Here is a 21540-nt window from a genome sequence, read left to right as displayed (position 1 = left end):
TCTAGCTACTCAAGCAGAGCCATTAAGATAGATAGGCCATTCAAGTTCAGTCAACGAATAACTGCTTGCTATATTCTGTTCATAGTCTTCATTGCACATCACATCATCTTCATTTATTTTGCTGTCTTTAGAAAATGACATATATCCATGCAAATATGGTCATTGATTACATGATGTGTCACTGTTTCACCAGGTGGCCCTGGTGTGTGAACAACTGACAGGAATATTTGACCCCAATAACAGGCTTTTGTGGATTAACATGGTCACATTTTGTTTCCAGAAGAACATTATGGAATGTTAAAGTTACACACGTTTAAACATGGACTATTTAGGGGAAATCGAGAAAGGGGAGCCATCTGAGAGCTTCATGCTCAAAGTTAAATGAGTTTTGTCAGTTCTGTCAAAAATCTATTTTGACCTTCCTTTATTTCACTTGAGTATAGCTACCTTCTCTTTTAGTCTTTAGTCTGGTCTGATTCTCTACATAACTGTTGTTACTGTTGTTGTACAGTCTTATGTGACAGGGTCAAAGCAGGGGGTGAAACCATTTTGTAACATTTTTTATTGATGATGAAAAACCTGTATTATGCACTTAAAAACATCATTCTCTTAAATGTATTTCTGCACTGCATGTTTTATGGTTGACAATGTATTTCCCCCCGGTCCCCGAGCCACTTGACATTGGACTCCCCTATAGGCTGCGTGACATTGACCTTGTGACTCCAGACGGCCAATGTCCCCAGGTCACGCTGGTGGCAGAGCAAATGAGGGCGGAGTAGGGTGTGGCCGCCACAAATACAAAAGTAGGCGCGGGCCATTCGAACAGGAGAGAGACAGGCACACAGGGGCAGTGTGGAAGTGACAGCCAGAAGGGACGGTTGTGCACAGGAGGAGCAGACATACCACGGAGCAGAGGTGGAGAATACAGCGATCGCGGCACGTACCAAGGCACCAGCAGCGGACGGTGAGCAGACGGCGCAGTAGCAGCAGAGACGGGGAGGACAGACAGACGAACCCAGGAACGGAGGAGAGGTCCAGTTGGCGATAACGTTGCGCGCTTCATACACTCATAGCCAGACACCTGTCTGGCTTGCGAGTAAGTGTTCTTCTATGCAACGTTACCTTTACAAACCCACGGTCCTAAACCCCATATGTGAAATATACCTGAACAGATGAACTGGTTCTAGTTTCTATGATTGCAGGCAATACGCACGAAGACAAGAAGAGACAGTGATTCTTGGCCTAAACCCCCGCTCCAGTTAAACCCCATACAAGGACATTCCCACCTTTTGCATTGAACCGTGATGAGTATATGATATAGCATTTGAATTGGCACTTGGCACTTTACTGCTTCAGTAATAGTTGGCACTTTAACGCTAAATTCATTATTTATTTGCTATAGGTTGCACAAGCCCTGTTTGTTTTAAGTATTTTGTGATTGTCTGTATTCCTGTATTTTAGTTAGTTAGTGGGCGCATTAGGAGGTTGAGGGTTTTAGTGTAGTGTTATATTGTGTTTATGTTTTTCAGTTTTAAGGCTTATAGATGCCAATGTTTTAGCTTAATAAAATCCGTTACCTTTTTATACAAACCTGTGTCCGTCCAATTCTCTTGTGGGATGTTGCAAAGTGTTGTTCTTACCTGGGCAAAACTGAACCTGTGAATAGCCTAAGACATTGTTATAGAGGACCCTACCTCTTAAATAAAAGGGTGGCGTAGTCTTGCAGTAGAATCACCATTATTATCCTCACAATAATTACGCACCCCGCACTTTATTGTGCACTCTATATTTTATTGTTGTGAGCTTAAATGTGGATGATAAATTACTTATTGGAAAAGGTCAGCATTCTGAAAAGAAGTGGCAAAGTTACATGTGACAGCCTGGCCACCGTCACATATTTGGCGTAGCGCGGCAGGACTGGGTAGAGAACAACACAAACAAATCCCTAAGAGAAATTGTACTGATATTTTGCTGTTTTGCTGCTTTTTGTTTTTGTTTTTGGGAAAAGTAATGATGATGATGCCAGTGTATCCAGGGGCCCCGTGGTTACCCAAATTTTCGGGCACAGAAGGTGAGGAGAAATATAGAGATTGGAAAGAACAGATTAAAGGATTATTGGGCACTCAAGAATTGACGGAAGAGAAAAAAGTTGCTTTTGTAGTGCAAACCCTTACGGAAGAAGCTAAACGACAAATTAGTGTGATTGACAGGGAAGACCGAAACACAGTGGCTAAAGTTTTCAAATGTCTAGATAACCTATATAAATCATCCATCTCTGCTTCCCAAGCTCGTGCCTTGTTTTATGGCTGTGCGCAGCGCGCAGGCGAAAATGTGCAGGCTTATATTCTGAGGCTTAGGGAGTTGTTCTGCGGGCTGCGGCGGCTCGACCCAGACACCGCTCCCTCCGATGCCATTCTGCGAGAGCAGTTGCTTGTGGGGCTGTCTGAAGGCCCTCTGGGCCAAGCCTTGAGAATATATGCCCGTCGAAACCCCACCGAAGACTTCGCAGCTCTAAAAGACGAGGCCTTCCTACTAGACACCGAACATAGACGAGAAGGAGCTACTGACATCTTGTGCCATGCTGTTAAACCTGTCTCTATCCCACACACCTCACAGGAACCTGAATGGAGAGAAAAACTGAAACAGGAGATTATGGCGGACGTCAAATCACAAATGCAGGGGTTTACGCAGGAGCTGATGAAGGAGATTCGACCGCTCCTTCGACCCGACACCACCGATCCACGAACCCGCGCTTCACCCCCACCTGAACGACGCCGGGCGCCTTACCAACGCAACGAGTGGGATGAGGGAGGTAGGCCGATATGTAGGAACTGTAGGCAGTCCGGGCACATTGCCCGGTTTTGTAAATCCGACTCCAACCATTTAAACTAGCACACCCTGTCGCCGAGGTCCGGGGGACAGGGGTACAGCGCACACTCGCCAGATCAAGGGCTAATGATGTATTTATCGGAGATTGTCCGACAATTGGGATCACCATGGGAGGAGTCCAATTAAGGGGGTTACTGGATACTGGGTCACAAGTTACTTTAATGCAGCAGAGCTTATTTGAGAAAAGATTCTCGCACCTGACATTGGGGAACGAACCCCTTGTATTTAAATTACGCGCCGCTAACGGTCTTGACTTACCTTATACTGGCTATGCCATATTGGACCTAGAACTGGAAGGAAGGAAGATACCAGGGAGAGGGGTCGTAATTGTTAAAGATGAACATTGTACGCAGCCACTGATTATTGGGATGAATGTCGTGAACGCTGTATGGCATGCCCTCTTTAAACGGCCTGGGAGGCCTGTGTCCTCATGTCAGCAGGGAAGGACGCTGTGGAAGGACGCATTCGCCACCTGTAGGAGGGTGGAGGCAGTGACGAATGGAGATGGGTCCATAGGTTACGTATGGCCTGTCGGCCGGCGGAGGATTCGAATCCCCGCGCAGAGTGAAGTGATGATCTGGGGCCGCGCTTGGAGAGGACCAAAAGGAGCGGACTACGAGGCCTTGATGGAAGCCTTGCCAGATGGAAAGGATTTGGGAGTGGCCCGTGCCCTCGTCACGGTGCGCCACGGACGCGTTCCCATACGAGTATGTAATCCACACGCCTATAGTCTGGTCCTGGACCGCCACCAGAAACTGGGGAGGCTGTACCCAGTAGAAGAAGCCGATGTCCGAGGCGGCAGGGACCTGAGCCTGTCCCTGGGGACCGACGGAGAGGTGGAAGTGGCCGTAATTAGTGTGGAGGATGATGGACCACCGAAGACCCTGCCAGAAGAGATGGAGGTGTTGACGGAGCGTGATGACCTGCCGGAGGCGCAGAAAAAGGAGCTGCACGAGATGTTATGCAGGTGGAAGAAGGTGTTCGCCATCCATGATGAAGACTTCGGACAGACGGATGCCGTGCAGCACCAGATACCGACCGGAGACGCTGCGCCCATACGAGAGAGGCACCGGCCGCTGCCGCCCTCCATGTACCGGGAGATGAAGACCCTGCTGAACGAGATGTTGGAGAAGGGAGTCATCAAGGAGAGTTGCAGTCCGTGGGCAGCACCTATAGTACTGGTTAAGAAGAAGGATGGCAGCTGGAGGTTCTGTGTTGACTACAGAAAGCTGAACGCCGTGACGCACAAGGATGCCTTCCCCCTACCCCGAATAGAAGAGACGCTCACCAGCCTGACGAAAGCGCAGTGGTTCTCCACGTTGGACCTGGCCAGTGGCTACTGGCAAGTAGGAATGGATCCCCGGGACCGGGAGAAGACCGCCTTTACGACCCCCCTGGGGCTATTCGAATTTCAGCGTATGCCGTTTGGGCTGTGTAATGCCCCCGCGACCTTTCAGAGACTGATGCAGCAGTGTTTGAGTGGTCAGGTGACGGAATCCTTGCTAGTGTATCTTGATGACATTATAGTATATTCACCTGACTTCTCTTCTCACCTACAGCACCTCGAGCTCGTATTCCAGCGCCTGTGGAGACATGGACTGAAGCTGCGGTTAGACAAATGCAAACTTCTGCGGAGGGAAGTGAAGTTCCTGGGCCATGTAGTAGACCAAGAGGGAGTGCGACCTGATCCGGAGAAAGTGGCAGCGGTGCGAGACTGGACACCCCCCTCTACGGTCCGCGAGGTCCGCGCTTTTCTAGGTTTAGCGGGCTACTATAGGCGTTTCGTGTCCTCTTTTGCCGCCATGGCACGGCCCTTAAACAACCTATTGATAGGAATCCAGAACGATGTAAAATCACACCAGTGTAAAGTAGAGTGGACTTTAGAGTGCCAGCGGGCGTTTGATGCGTTAAAGAGTGCCCTCACACAAGCTCCGGTGTTAGCCTATGCCGATTATACCAAGCCTTTCGTGGTTTACACCGATGCAAGTGGCCGTGGATTGGGGGCGGTTTTAGCGCAGGTCCAAGATGGTCATGAACGTGTAATAGCGTATGCGAGCCGTAGTTTACACCCAACTGAGCAAAACGATGCGAACTACAGCTCCTTCAAACTGGAGCTTTTGGCCCTTAAGTGGGCCGTGACCGAGAAGTTTAAAGATTACCTCACTGGCGCGCAGTTCACTATATTCACGGATAATAACCCCGTTGCGCATCTCCAAACGGCTAGATTGGGAGCTGTGGAACAACGGTGGGCTGCTCAGCTTGCGTCCTTCACGTTCGACATTAAGTACCGACCGGGCAAAAACAACGCAAACGCTGACGCCCTATCGCGGTTCCCAATACAGCCTGTAGACGTGGCGGCTGTACAGCTGACACCAGCAGCGAGGGAGGATGAGTGGAGAGAGACGCAGGATCGGGATCCAGATGTGCGCGTAGTGAAGAGGTGTGTGGAACGAGGGAGAGCTCCTAATATGGTGGAGAGGAAGAATTGGACTAGAGGAGCGCGGCAACTGTTACGCCAGTGGAACAAATTGATCATACAAAATCATGTGTTATATAGGAAAGTGACCGATCCCTATACCAAAGAACAATACTCACAGATCATTTGTCCAGGTTCACGCAGAGAGGAGGTGTGGAAAGGGATCCACGCGGCCGCGGCGCATGCTGGGTTGGAGAGGACCTTGGCCCAGCTGCGGCGTCGGTTCTATTGGCCAGGCATGGAGGGAGCGATGCGTCAGTTACAACAGGGTTGTGTCGCCTGCAGCCTGCAGAGGAACAGGTCAGAGCCCCGGGCCCCCTTACAACCCTTTGAAGTCTCATATCCCTTAGAAGTAATAGCTATTGATTTCCTCACACTAGGTAGGCCTGCTGATGCGTGGCAGAATATTCTGGTGGCTACTGACTTATTCACCCGGTTTAGTTGGGCTATTGCCACCCGTGACCAGACTGCGCAAACCACTGTCCGCGCGTTATGGACGCACATCATCCAGCCGTTCGGGTGCCCGGCCCGGTTCCACTCGGATCGAGGCCCCAACTTCGAGTCCGAGTTAATGCACCATTTATGTCAGACTTATGGTATTGCAAAAAGTCGCACCACTCCGTACCACCCGGCTGGGAACGGTGCGGTGGAACGGTTTAATCAGACGTTATTGAACATGTTACGCTCGCTAGACACTGATAAACAGGGAAGATGGAATGAGCACTTGCCCGAACTAGTTCACGCATATAACAACACGATCCACAGCGCTACGGGTTATGCCCCCGCTTATTTGATGTTTGGCCGACACTTGAGGCGCCCTGTAGATGTCCAGTTAGGGGTGCAGACGGCGCAAAATCGCATGGAGGTGGGTGGTTGGGTACGGGACCACCAGCAGCGAATGGCGACCGCCTATAGGACAGCAGGGGAGAGAATGGAGGAAGCAGCGACGAGGAGAAAACAGGTTTATGACCGTAGGGCCGGTATTACGCCGTTATTACCAGGAGAACGAGTGTGGATTAGGAATCGGAAGAGGGACGGGCAGGGGAAATTGAGTACGTGGTGGGACCCCGAGCCTTACGCAGTGATGGAACAGGTGGGAGCTACGGGGTTGGTGTACCGAGTTAGACCCGAGAAGGGGGGGCGAGAAAAGACCATACATAGAAATGCGTTGAAAGTGTGTGTAGCCCCCAGGTCGCCCCACGAGGACCCCCCAGCTGTAGTGCAGCCCGAGCAGGTAGAAGCAACAACGCCGCAGTACTATGGGTTTTTCTCCGTCCCGAGAGCACCAGACGAGCCACGGCGCTCGGGAAGAGCAAATATAGGCCAGCCACCCCAGAGGTATGGACATGATTAGGGACAGTTGCAGGGACTGGCAACGGAAAAGTGGGGGGGGATGTGACAGGGTCAAAGCAGGGGGTGAAACCATTTTGTAACATTTTTTATTGATGATGAAAAACCTGTATTATGCACTTAAAAACATCATTCTCTTAAATGTATTTCTGCACTGCATGTTTTATGGTTGACAATGTATTTCCCCCCGGTCCCCGAGCCACTTGACATTGGACTCCCCTATAGGCTGCGTGACATTGACCTTGTGACTCCAGACGGCCAATGTCCCCAGGTCACGCTGGTGGCAGAGCAAATGAGGGCGGAGTAGGGTGTGGCCGCCACAAATACAAAAGTAGGCGCGGGCCATTCGAACAGGAGAGAGACAGGCACACAGGGGCAGTGTGGAAGTGACAGCCAGAAGGGACGGTTGTGCACAGGAGGAGCAGACATACCACGGAGCAGAGGTGGAGAATACAGCGATCGCGGCACGTACCAAGGCACCAGCAGCGGACGGTGAGCAGACGGCGCAGTAGCAGCAGAGACGGGGAGGACAGACAGACGAACCCAGGAACGGAGGAGAGGTCCAGTTGGCGATAACGTTGCGCGCTTCATACACTCATAGCCAGACACCTGTCTGGCTTGCGAGTAAGTGTTCTTCTATGCAACGTTACCTTTACAAACCCACGGTCCTAAACCCCATATGTGAAATATACCTGAACAGATGAACTGGTTCTAGTTTCTATGATTGCAGGCAATACGCACGAAGACAAGAAGAGACAGTGATTCTTGGCCTAAACCCCCGCTCCAGTTAAACCCCATACAAGGACATTCCCACCTTTTGCATTGAACCGTGATGAGTATATGATATAGCATTTGAATTGGCACTTGGCACTTTACTGCTTCAGTAATAGTTGGCACTTTAACGCTAAATTCATTATTTATTTGCTATAGGTTGCACAAGCCCTGTTTGTTTTAAGTATTTTGTGATTGTCTGTATTCCTGTATTTTAGTTAGTTAGTGGGCGCATTAGGAGGTTGAGGGTTTTAGTGTAGTGTTATATTGTGTTTATGTTTTTCAGTTTTAAGGCTTATAGATGCCAATGTTTTAGCTTAATAAAATCCGTTACCTTTTTATACAAACCTGTGTCCGTCCAATTCTCTTGTGGGATGTTGCAAAGTGTTGTTCTTACCTGGGCAAAACTGAACCTGTGAATAGCCTAAGACATTGTTATAGAGGACCCTACCTCTTAAATAAAAGGGTGGCGTAGTCTTGCAGTAGAATCACCATTATTATCCTCACAATAATTACGCACCCCGCACTTTATTGTGCACTCTATATTTTATTGTTGTGAGCTTAAATGTGGATGATAAATTACTTATTGGAAAAGGTCAGCATTCTGAAAAGAAGTGGCAAAGTTACATGTGACAGCCTGGCCACCGTCACACTTACATTATGTGGAAGACTTTACAGCTGTGTCTCTCACATAACAGACATTGCAGGTCTACTGAAAAGGTCTTACTCGTTTAACTGTCGCATTTAAATATGCATTGCACAATAAATGAACAATTCAACAATTGGAATCACTGTCAAAAGTAAACTACACAACACCACTGTACCACATGAAGTTGCATAACACTATGAAACAGACAGGCTTTTCTGCAGCAGTATAACAGGCAGGTAATCACAGGTGAGAATTAGATCAAGAATAACTTGACAGGACTTTTACATCATACTTCACAAAACGTCTCTTTCATACAAACAAAATAATGAACTACAATGAAAGACCAGGTGAAAAGAAGACAATACATACCAACAACGCTACAACTAGGAGAAGACTGGAGCAGATGTTAGCAGATACAAAATACAGGATGTATGCTGCATGTGTCATGAAAGTGTTTGCAATGAAACTTAGTGCACTTCCTGATTGAGGTCACGTGATATGTGTGTCACATGATAAACCTAACCCACTTCCTCTCTTTCTTAAAGAGATACTACCTGCCATAGAAAACAATGACTTTATATATTTTTAAATCAAAACACAAACATGAACTAAACAACTGTAACAGAACAGTAACATTTAAACCACATTGAGAACCATTTAAATATATAGGCCATCAAAGTTCCTTTAGAAACCTCAGATGTACATGTTATTGATTCTTCCAAATTCCTTCAGAACAATACAACCTGGTGTAATCAATGGAAAAGGGTAGAACCAGCTTTGGTGAAGAACTGTTTGTTATGATGTGTTTATATTATTGGTTTTCTATGACTGATCACAAATAAACTTTTTTGTAACCACCCAACTCTGACTTATCTGGTACGATATCCTCTTTACATGTCAAAACAACAAACGTTTGTTCTTTTGACATGTAAAAAAGTATAAAAGATGAAACTCACTCTTGCCACTCTGAGTGTGACCCATTACATTTGTAAATGTTGTTGATCACAAACCACCAACTTACTACTTGCAATTGTCATTACAACAAGATAAAGATGACAAATATGTCAAAACTATTATACAGTATTATAAACTCAGGGCCTTCGAATACATCAATGTGAATGTGTATACTATCCCATCTACATATTTTTGAATTAAGTTGCAATGTAAAGTCAATCTTTAGATTTATTTCACTTTTTTTGTGTGTATAAACCTGGTCAGATCTTGCATATCAATGCATCCCAGGTGTCTATGGGCCTGTTCACCAGTTGCATTCTGGGTGATCACAAGTGGACATCTCTTAATACAGATGATAATACCGCAAAGAGGACAACAATCACCTCCCCTCTCAGAGGGGGAAAGAAGGGTGAACATGTTCGACACCTATTTGTATGAACTGATCAAAGCTATGGTCATGATGATCATGATGAGTCAGGCTATAAACATACAGCAAAGAGAATATGTCACTTTATGTCTCACTTAACCACTTTGGTAGATTTAACACATGATTTATGAAGTCTTAATACATGTTAAAGAGATTTCCTACATTATATTCTGTTCTGAAGGAATTTGGAGCAATCATGTGCAAATGTGTTTTCTATAGAGAAATGAATAACAAGAGGATACAGAGAGAGACTCTCACTATGAGGATATGGATAGAGTTGTTGACTGTACATGTAAATGGCAGCAGGAGATGTAGAATGGATAGCAGTGTCCTTTACAGAAAAATAGATGTGTAGTTTGGGGTTGTGTTTATAGTAATTACAGTCATTATATTGCATACACACCACCCAATAAAGTATATTATTTGAAAACTAAATGATTAAATAGTAGAATCAGAATCAGGTTTATTGTCACATCACAGGTTTACAAGTTAAAAAAGTGGGTGAAATTTGTTTTTGTACATCATTCCCATCCCCAACGTTAAATTCCATAGAAAGAAGAGTGGGGAGAGAGAGAAGAAGAGGGGTAGGGGGGCAAGTAGGGGGGCAAGTGGGAAGGAGATCAAACAAGAGAACAACATAAGCCAAAAAAACAAGTTATCTACATATTTACAAAGTACCTGAGATAAGAGACAGACTAAGGTGCCTGAGCATAGCAGCAATGTATGTATACTGTGCATGATATAGTATACTGTTTAACTGGCGGCACCGCCAGACACCAACTTACTGTGATATTTTTATTATTACCTTGAAAATTCTTCATACAAGAAAAAAGGAGAACAAACATAATCAAGAGGGTTTATTTGTCACTCACTTTACAATATGTGAAATATTGATGGTACATGTTCAGCAAAGACAGTGATAACACAACAATGCAATATAACAAGGTGTAAACATACCATGATGACAGGTAGGCTATGGTATCTATAGCAGCAATCAGGAATATATCAAGAAGTTAGAAGGCATAAATAGATATATACAGCAATTTGTACTGGCTTCAACACCATACACCACATTAGCTGTTCTAAACCCTGGTGGTGGTGGCTTGCTTTGTGAATGTCATGAATTAAGTTACCATAAACACATTACATGAATAGCTCACCACAAACTATCTCTGATATGAATATACATCTAATTTCACCTTTCTCTAACGGTCATCACTGCTAGCCATTTCTCATGTCCTGCTATAGGCCATTTAAGTTCAGTCAACGAATAACTGCTTGCTATATTCTGTTCATAGTCTTCATTGTACATCACAGCATCTTCATTTATGTGGCTGTCTTTAGAAAATGATCTATATCCATGCAAATGTGGTCATTGATTACATGATGAGTCACTGTCTCACCAGGTGGCCCTGGTGTGTGAACAACTGACAGGAATAATGTGACCCCAAATAACAGGCTTTAGTGGATTAACATGGTCATGTTGTTTCCAGAAGAACATTATGGAATGTTAAAGGTAGGGTAAGTGATAAAAAGTATTTTGTTAAAGGTTAATGCACTATATGCTGATAGTAATCATTGCTATAGAGTGTTTGTTTAGTAACAGGAGTCTCCCTGTCTCTCCAGCTCTTTAATAAACAGAAATACATTTTCCGGTAGGTGTCAAAATCTCAGCCAATCAGGAGAAACTAGAAAGTACCCATTTTTAAGCTTAATTTATATAGTGTTCCAGTTCAAATTTTGCCTGCTAATTTCTTAGTGTCATCGCTTCTTGACTGAGTTCTCTATCCTGATTGGATAAAATTGGAAATGAAACTGAAACTGAAACAAAAAAATGCATTTTCTGTTGTATAAAGAGCTGGAGAGACAAGGAGACTTCTTTTACTGAACAAACACTCTATAGCAATGAGTACTATCAGAATATAATTTCACCCACTTTTACACCTGTAAACCTGCTATGTGAGAATAAAGCTGATTCTGATTCTAGTTAGCTATACAGTTAGAGCACAGTTGGACAAACAGGATATTAACAAAGCACACAGACAGCTTAGGTAGCATTGCAGAAATGAACATCTTTATTTCTGTATTTATTTGCAGTTTAAACCTCATATAAGCTAGCACACAGCATAGCTTGTGGTCTGTATCTGTAGCTCAGTGTGATTCTAGTGTTTTCAAATGCATCTTATTAACCACTTCAACCCCAGCATCCCTATACTGGGGGGAACATTCGCCAAAAATAGCATATCTACAAGCTCACAACTTGTAGAGCTTGTAGATCTGCAATTTTTCGCCAAAGAGATTTTATGTAGATCGGGGGGAAATCAGAGCACCAAGTACAGTGCAACTCAGGTCTGTTTGACTAAGTATACAGGGTTTAAGATGTGTTCTGTTTTGCTGTTTATATTGATCTGTAAAGCACTTTGGTACAATGAGAGTTGTTTTTAAATGTTCTATATAAGGCCGAAAGGCATGGCGAGAGAGTATGTTTTACCCTCCGTCCGTCCGTCCGTGTGTCCGTCCGTCCGTCCCTCCGTCCTTCTGTCTGTGACCAGCTAATCTCCGCCACCGTTGGCCCGGTCGCTGTGAAACTGCAGACACACACTCCCTGGATGCCACAGCAGAACCTCTGCCCCACATTTTTCAGATCAGCCTGTCATAGCGCCACCATGAGGCCGACTTTTGCAAAACACATTTTTTAATATTACTCCTACAGATTTTCTCCAAATAACACACAAATCGGTACACAGTATCTCCATAGCCATGTGATCAACACGGATCTGTCCGATTTTCCATATTCCATCCTGATTGGCTAAGATTGGCTTCCAAAGTTAGCAGAATTGGTTCATTTTGAACAAAATGCCTCAAATCATGAATGCAGCATGCACTTTCCGTGCAACTTTCCACGTACATTCCCACTTGACCCAGGAAGAAATGTCACTTGAAAACTTTCAAATCAGCCTCATGGTGGCGCTATAACGGGCCGATTCACGTTTTTCGCTATAACTGCACCGATCTGCGTGCAACTTTGCATGCACACTCCTTAGAGGCCAAGGAAAAACCTTTGCTGTGCATTTTTCACATATGCCTTTTAGAGCGCCACCAGGAGGCTGAGTTTTGAAAAACACATTTTTTGCTCTTACTCCTTCAGATTCTGTTCAAAAATCATGCAAATCGGTACACAGTCTCTCTAGTCATGTGATCAAGATGGATGTGTCCGATACTTCATAGTCTATCCTACTTGGCTAACATTGGCTTCTAAAGTTTGCAGGATAGGTCCGTTTTGAACAAAATTCCTCAAATCATGAACGCAGTGTGCGATTTCTGTGAAATTTTGCACACACATTCCAACTAGGCCGAGGAAGAAATGCCAACCTTTTCAAATTGGCCTGTTATAGCGCCACCAGCTGGTCTAATTTAGCAAACCACATTTTTGGAACAAAATGCCTAAAATCATGAATGCAGTGTCCGATTGCCGTGCAAGGCCTAAGAAGAAATGGCACCCTTTTCACATTGGCCTGTTATAGTGCCACCAGGAGGCCATAATAACCTACCTGACCTGGCGGAGACTTGTGCTCCGAGGAGCACTTTTTCTAGTTGAATATCGTCTCTGTCGGGTGGAAACCTCATATGTGACTGAGTACAATGGTTTATGCCGCAAGTGAGCATTTTTCATTTTTAACCTTAAACCCCAAAGCAGAGACATTGCCCTGCAAAGATCCCAGAGTTTTTAACACCTCAGTGGCCCAGAAATGGGTGTGACAATAGGAGGGACAATAGGTAGGCTACTCAACTCCACCCCTAATCCCACCCCAATCACTCCCCCACCCCTAACCACTCCCCTACAGGAGTGACAGTAGGTTAGCTGTCAACACTAGAAACACACTTGACAAAGGGAAGAATAAAGTAACCTAGAACCCTGACATTTTAAGCCAGTAGATCATCTGAAGAAAAAAAAAATCATAAGAATAAAAAACACAGGAGAATTGAACTAGTTTGTTTATTTTCACATAATTGATAACATCCTCATTTGCCATGTTGGCCAAATTAAAGAAAACTGTATTTCAAAAATAAATCTCATCATGCTAAAATGTCTGTAATAAAGTAAAGTAAAGCAGATATAAATTATTACATTATAAAACATACATTAACCACTTTAGCCCTATACATAGGCTATTTGAAAATAGCCGATCTACAAGCTCACAATACGCATTGCGATGCGTTGTGAGCTTGTAGATCAGCTCACAACGCGACGCCTTGGTCGGCTATTTTTGATTTCCGCACAGTGCAACATTATTGTAAAATTGAATGAATAAACAAGGATACTGTAGCAACATTAATGAAACGCTGCTACTTATGGGAGGTAGGCTACTCTGGTGCGTGAAACTGGAGTACAATGCCTAGCCAGGCCAATCGAAACCTCTATGCAAATGCAGAACATGAAGGTTCAACCCCTAAAATACACACAGAAACTCTCTTACAAACAGAGGCATGTTCACAATCTAATTGTAACCATTTCATGACTATAAAATGACTTTCTGATACAAACCGTCAACATTCAAACTGTGTTAATATGAAAAAAAAAAAAAAAAAACTGGCGACATGGGGAAGGTTTCACCAGTAGCGGACACATATGTCCAAAACTTACGTTTCAGGATTCAAATTCAAAAATATATTAAAAAAAATGATTTCGAGTTTGCATATCTGACACTTTTTTGTTGTTACTTTTGTGTGTGACGCTGTAGTATGGTCAAATAGGCTGTTCATTTATGAAAAATCACAAAAGGGTCAAATATGGCGACAAGCGGTTTCTGCCCGACCGAACAATATCCAAACGGTACGCATAATTATGCCTTAGCAACAATAAAAACGCACATCGTTTAGCGCGGTGTTGTCACCACTGCCTTGCTTAGCCTCCACCTTTGTCTGGAGCCCACAGATGACTTTCTCTCCGCTACATTTCCTGGACCAGGCCTTCTGACTTCTTGTATATTCCTGATTGTCAACTCTTCATTAAATTGAACAACTTCATTACACCTAGTTGTTATATTGCATTGTTGTGTTATTTCAGTCTTTCCTGAACACGTCCCATCAATTTTTCACTTGTTGTACTAAGTAAGTGACAAATATACCTTTCTTGATTGAAATTTTGTTCTCCTTTTTTCTCGACACCACCATAACTGTGCTTTTCCATCATTACTTTGAAAACTACATGCGCACATGGTGATTGCATCCCAAATTAGGATTTATCTCCAGTGTGAATGTGTTGGTGTCTTTTAAGGTTTGCCATTAGAGAGAAGTGTTGTCCACACTGGTCACATCCATAAGGTTTCTCTCTAGTGTGAATTACCATGTGTCTTTTCATGGCGGACATTTGAGAGAAGTTTTGTCCACACTGATCACATCCATAGGGTTTCTCTCCAGTGTGAATTCTCTGGTGTGTTTTAAGGGTGGACACTGTAGAAAAGTGCTGTCCACACTGATCACACCCATATGGTTTCTCCCCAGTGTGCATTCTCTGGTGTGTTTTAAGGGTGGACACTGTAGAGAAGTGCTGTCCACACTGATCACACCCATATGGTTTCTCTCCAGTGTGCATTCTCTGGTGTGTTTTAAGGGTGGACATCATTGAGAAATGTTGTCCACATTGGCCACATCCATAGGGTTTCTCTCCAGTGTGCATTCTCTGGTGTGTTTTAAGGCTGGCCATTTGAGAGAAGTGTTGTCCACACTGGTCACATCCATAGGGTTTCTCCCCAGTGTGCATTCTCTGGTGTGTTTTAAGGGTGGACACTGTAGAAAAGTGCTGTCCACACTGATCACACCCATATGGTTTCTCCCCAGTGTGCATTCTCTGGTGTGTTTTAAGGGTGGACACTGTAGAGAAGTGCTGTCCACACTGATCACACCCATATGGTTTCTCTCCAGTGTGCATTCTCTGGTGTGTTTTAAGGGTGGACATCATTGAGAAATGTTGTCCACATTGGCCACATCCATAGGGTTTCTCTCCAGTGTGCATTCTCTGGTGTGTTTTAAGGCTGGCCATTTGAGAGAAGTGTTGTCCACACTGGTCACATCCATAGGGTTTCTCCCCAGTGTGCATTCTCTGGTGTGTTTTAAGGTTGGCCAGTATAGAGAAGTGTTGTCCACACTGGTCACATCCATAGGGTTTCTCTCCAGTGTGTATTCGCTGGTGTTTTTTAAGGTTGGACATGATTGAGAAATGTTGTCCACACTGGTCACATCCATAAGGTTTCTCTCCAGTGTGAATTCTCTGGTGTGTTTTAAGGTTGGCCATTAGAGAGAAGTGTTGTCCACACTGATCACATCCATAGGGCTTCTCTCCAGTGTGCATTCTCTGGTGTCTTTTCAGGTTGGCCATTAGAGAGAAGTTTTGGGCACACTGATCACAGCTGTGTCTTTTTGGTTTAGCCAAGCTTGTTTGTTCAATCACTGCTGGTAGCAAAGGGAAGCCAGACTGATGACTCAACACTGGATTGCAGAAAGAAAAAGGAAATATGGTTGAGAAGTGGGACTATTAGTGAGTACAAATGTACAACTTAATTGTTGTACAATTACAATTAGATAATTGGAAGTCAATCACCAACCAACCAACCATGGTGTGTGATATATATATATATATATATATATATATATATATATATATATATATATATATATATATATATATATATATATATATATATATATATATTATATATTATATATATATTATGGAAAATCTGTGGGAAATTTTTGTAGGCAGTGGTCCAAGGTTCAAGTGCTAAACGTTTCGTGCAGATTGCTCAAAAATCCCAGGAGGAGATAGATTTTAACTATTACAGTTTAAAGAAAATTATTCATCTGTGCCTAAAACATACATGCAGACTCACATTTCTTTGAAACTTTGCAGAAATGTACAGGGTCATTCCAAATATCACTGAAACCAATCTTACTCCAATTGGCCAAAAGGGGGCGCTATAGCAATTTTTTGAAAAGGCAGACTTTAAACAGGCATAAGTCATGCCTCGTTTGGCCGAAAGTCGTGAAACTTGCTTACACATGTGCCTTGACTCATGAGGAACACACGTATCGATTTGACCATTAAGCTCCGCCCTTAGATTTTCCGCAATTTTGAGCAGTTTGAAAAATACTTGTTTTTGACAGTTCTGGCTTAACCGTGCATACGCTTTTTACGAAACTCGGCCATATGGTAGATGCTCATGAAAAACTACCAAGAAATAATTCTCACACTCATTCGTCAAAGGGTGGCGCTATAGCACTCAATTGAAAGTGCCAACTTTGAACAGGTACAACTCATGCCCTGTTTGACCTACAACCATGAAACTTCGATACGCACATGCGTCTCTTCATGCCCGACAACTTTTGTGGTCTGACTTTTGACCTTTGACCTTTAGATCGCCCACCATTTTGAATTATATGAAAAACAGTCATTGGCTCCTAACTTCTGCATTTTTTCACTTATGGAAAATCCGTTGGAAATTTTTGTAGGCAGTGGTCCAAAGTTCATGTGTAAAATGTTTCGTGCAGATTGCTCAAAAATCCCAGGAGGAGATAGATTTTAACTATTACAGTTTTATGAAAATTATTCATCTGTGCCTAAAACATACATGCAGACTCACATTTCTTTGAAACTTGGCAGAAATGTACAGGGTCATTCCAAATATCACTGAAACCAATCTCACTCCAATTGGCCAAAAGGGGGCGCTATAGCAATTTTTTGAAAAGGCAGACTTTAAACAGGCATAAGTCATGCCTCGTTTGGCCGAAAGTCGTGAAACTTGCTTACACATGTGCCTTGATTCATGAGGAACACATCTATCGCTTTGACCAGTAAGCTCCGCCCTTAGATTGTCCGCAATTTTGAGCAGTTTGAAAAACACTTAAACCCAGGATTTTTTCAGCTATTTGCGTGAAACTGTATCATCTGTGTGATCTCCTTTTTCACAGTTACTTATCTGTTGGGCCAATGGCGTCTCCCTTAAATGAAGGCCTCACAATCTCAGGGTCGCCAGTTCAAGCCTCACTTGATGCAGACTTAATTTTACGGGGCCAGAGCTCTGCTCTGGAACTGTATTGTTATTGGCAGTATTCTGTCACTTCTGCCACTTTTCGCAGTTCTGGCTGAACCGCGCTGTCGCTTTTTACGAAACTCGGCCATATGGTAGATGGTCATGAAAAACGATCAAAAAATAATTCTCACAATCTTTCGTCCAAAGGTGGCGCTATAGCACTCAATTGAATATGCCAACTTTGACCAGGTACAACTCATGCCCTGTTTGACCTACAGCCATGAAACTTGGATACACATATGCGTCTCCTCATGCTGAACAACTTTCACACTCTGACTTTTGACCTCTGACCTTTAGATCTTCCACCATTTTGAATTATATGAAAAACAGTCATTGGCTCCTAACTTCTGCATTTTTTCACTTATGGAAAATCCGTTGGAAATTTTTGTAGGCAGAGGTCCAAAGTTCAAGTGTTAAACGTTTCGTGCAGATTGCTCAAAAATCCCAGGAGGAGATAGATTTTAACTATTACAGTTTAAAGAAAATTATTCATCTGTGCCTAAAACATACATGCAGACTCACATTTCTTTGAAACTTTGCAGAAATGTACAGGGTCATTCCAAATATCACTGAAACCAATCTCACTCCAATTGGCCAAAAGGGGGCGCTATAGCAATTTTTTGAAAAGGCAGACCTTAAACAGGCAAAAGTCATGCCTCGCTTGGCCGAAAGTCGTGAAACTTGCTTACACTTGTGCCTTGACTCATGAGGAACACATCTATCGCTTTGACCAGTAAGCTCCGCCCTTAGATTGTCCGCAATTTTGAGCAGTTTGAAAAACACTTAAACCCAGGATTTTTCAGCTATTTGCGTGAAACTGTATCATCTGTGTGATCTCCTTTTTCACAGTTACTTGTCTGTTGGGCCAATGGCGTCTCCCTTAAATGAATGCCTCACAATCTCAAGGTCGCCAGTTCAAGCCTCACTTGATGCAGACTTAATTTAAGTTGAATTGCAAACAACATGACTGTATCAATGAATTCATGTGCAAATGGTAAAGATAACCTGAAATGCTTATTTGAGAGTACGTTTTTTCAACGTATGACATACTTCATTCTGAAAATAGCCGATCTACAATCTCAAAACTTTTCAGATAGCAACGTGTTTCTGAGCTTGTAGATCGGCTGCTTTCACTGTTTTCGGTAGTGAGGAGACATACAATTTCTCTATTGGTAAATGGTTTGTGAACGAGTGATCTTAGTGTTGGCTTGGTTCATGACAGAAGGCAAGAGTTTATGATCTTCAACAGACAACATCAGCCTGGACAAAGCTATAGCACTATAGGTAGTGTTGCAGCCTACTAGCCTATCATGGGGCGGCCATAGCTGGGTGGTTAGTGAGCACGCCTAGGGAACCAGAGGCCCTGGTTGCCCCAGGTTCGATTCCAGGCCATCCCAGCATATGCGTCGATGAAATTAAATTTGTCCTTGAGCAAGACTCTTAACCCCTAATTGCTCACAGGTTCTCATTGGAAACAAGACTTTCATGAACGACCTGTTAAAAGGAATTATCCTTATCCTAGTCCGAAGGTTGAGAGTTCGATTCCTGTTAATGGCAATAGGTTGAGATGTCCAATGTATCCATTCTGTTTCCATATCTCTCTCTCTCATCAATCTATTCCGTTTCCATGTCTCTCTTCAATCTATTCCGTTTCCATGGCTCTCTCTCTCTCTCTCTCTCTCTCTCTCTCTCTCTCCAGTTTCCATCTCTCTCTCTCTCTCTCTCTCTCTCTCTCTCTCTCTCTCTCTCCAGTTTCCATGTCTGTCTGTCTCTCTCTCACTGGCCCCGTATTATCGCTGCTTGCAGCTATATTTTTTGTCTTGTTTTTTTCATGCTTGCTCCATCATTCTGTAGTTTCTGTGAGAAGACAGACAATAGAGTTAGAGTGTATTCGTTTGGACGGCAGCCTTATAAGCGGCCGTGTTGTTCGTTCGTATAGGGCGGGCCGGCACTGTTTGTGGGTAACTCATTCCACATTACAGCTGCAGCGTAGAGTTCAGCTTCTACATCTAGCAGGTACAAGGTTGTTGGCGTGCATAAACTTTTTATATGTGAAATGGGACATTCTGCATAATGAGTAGCCTACTTTCTACTTTTGGTACTTTAAGTACATTTTGATACCAACACTTTTGTACTTTTACTCAAGCAGATTTAAAATTCCGGACTTTTACTTTACATTTGAGTACTTTTTTCCACCACTGACTGTGTTTCAACATACTTCTACAGAGATAGTGGACGTGATGCCACATACACTCTGAAGAACAGCAGCAGCACCACCCTGTGGTACCAACTGGCATTGCATATACACCAACAGACTTGCATCTAAAACACCTTATTTAACAGATTAAACAAACATGTTGTACATTCTACAAAGGGTCAACTGATGATACGTATTTTGCTCATAATGGGTGTAAATTTGTGAATGGTCACAAAGTGTTTAGAAACACAGGTTTTGTCTGTTCATCTTAATTATCATTTATTTATTTAAAACATTTTACAGCTTAAAACTTAAATTAACATCAGCAGCAGCAAAAGCAGCAGGGAAGAAGAAGGGGGGTTCCTTGGCTATTTAGAAATAGCAGATACAGTATAAGCTCACAACCCTTCACTTCGTGCAACGCTGCGATTTTTGAACATTTTTGAAACATCTTGAAAGTGTTTTTGTTTTATTTTTAACACAAATATTCTCTTCTGGGGGTCCCTTGCACAAAAAAAAATCACACCCTGTGTGAAGGTAGCGGCGCCTTTGATACATTTTGTCATCGATATGTGTTTATAATGTGTTTATAGCCACGTGTCATGTGAAGCTTGACCAATCACTTTGTTGACGCACCTGACCAATCAGAACGTTGACGGACCTGACCAATCAGAACGTTGACGGACAAAGTCAGGTATAGAGCAGGATCTGCTCTATACCTAAAGGTATAGAGCGGCTAGCGCCGCTAAAAATCAGAAGGGGGTCCGCTGCAAAATATATATCAATTTGGGGATCCTTGACATGAAAAAGTACTGGCCTTGAGGAATAGGCCTACATAGACAAGAGGTGTTGCAACCCAGCCAATAGGCTCTATATGCACAGCAGCCATATTGGAAATACATTGGGCCTCTTCTTACTTCCTTCACAGGTGTCACCAATGATACTAATGAAGGCTCTGTTCCATTCTGGTCAGGGTGCTGATATTGTGCATGTTGGCTCACTAGAAACACTCCATTGAGGGCCGGATCTACCATATGGGTACTTTGGGCACGTGCCCAGGGGCACCTGGGCATCAGGGGGCACACAAATTTTCCACACATTTTGCAGTTATCTATTACTAATGAAATAAATAAATGATGTCAAATGTCACATTTTTGAGAATCCCCTCATGCATCCCCTCATGCATCCCCTCATGCATCCCCTCATGCACCCCCTCATGCATCCCCTCATGAGGGGGCCCATTGCAGTTCCAGTGCCCAGGGGCACTGAGAGGTGTTAATCCAGCCCTGCGTCCATTTTGGTTCCCAAATGGCCCCTTATGGTGGGTGTGTAACTCTGAGTAAAAAATATTGCCATCCCATGGAACCCCATATGACACCCCTGCTCCACGTGTTGTTGTTTTTTCGCTTTGGTGTCTGGTCCCGCATGAAGCGTTGCTATTCAGGGCTTACACGTTTCACACTGGAGGTGGAGGGCAAGCAGGGCACTATTTCAAGTGAAATAAATTAAGGTAAAAATGACAGATTTTTGACAGATTCATTTAACTTTGAGCATGAAGCTCTCAGATGGCTCCCCTTTCTCGATTTCCCCTAAATAGTCCATGTAAACATGTGTAACTTTAACATTCCATAATGTTCTTCTGGAAACAAAATGTGACCATGTTAATCCACAAAAGCCTGTTATTGGGGTCAAAATATTCCTGTCAGTTGTTCACACACCAGGGCCACCTGGTGAAAC

Source organism: Gymnoscopelus microlampas (genome assembly GCF_963454915.1).
Source record: "Gymnoscopelus microlampas genome assembly, chromosome: 19".
In the NCBI taxonomy this organism is placed as follows: Eukaryota; Metazoa; Chordata; class Actinopteri; order Myctophiformes; family Myctophidae; genus Gymnoscopelus; species Gymnoscopelus microlampas.
Note: the sequence above shows the minus strand (reverse complement) of the source record.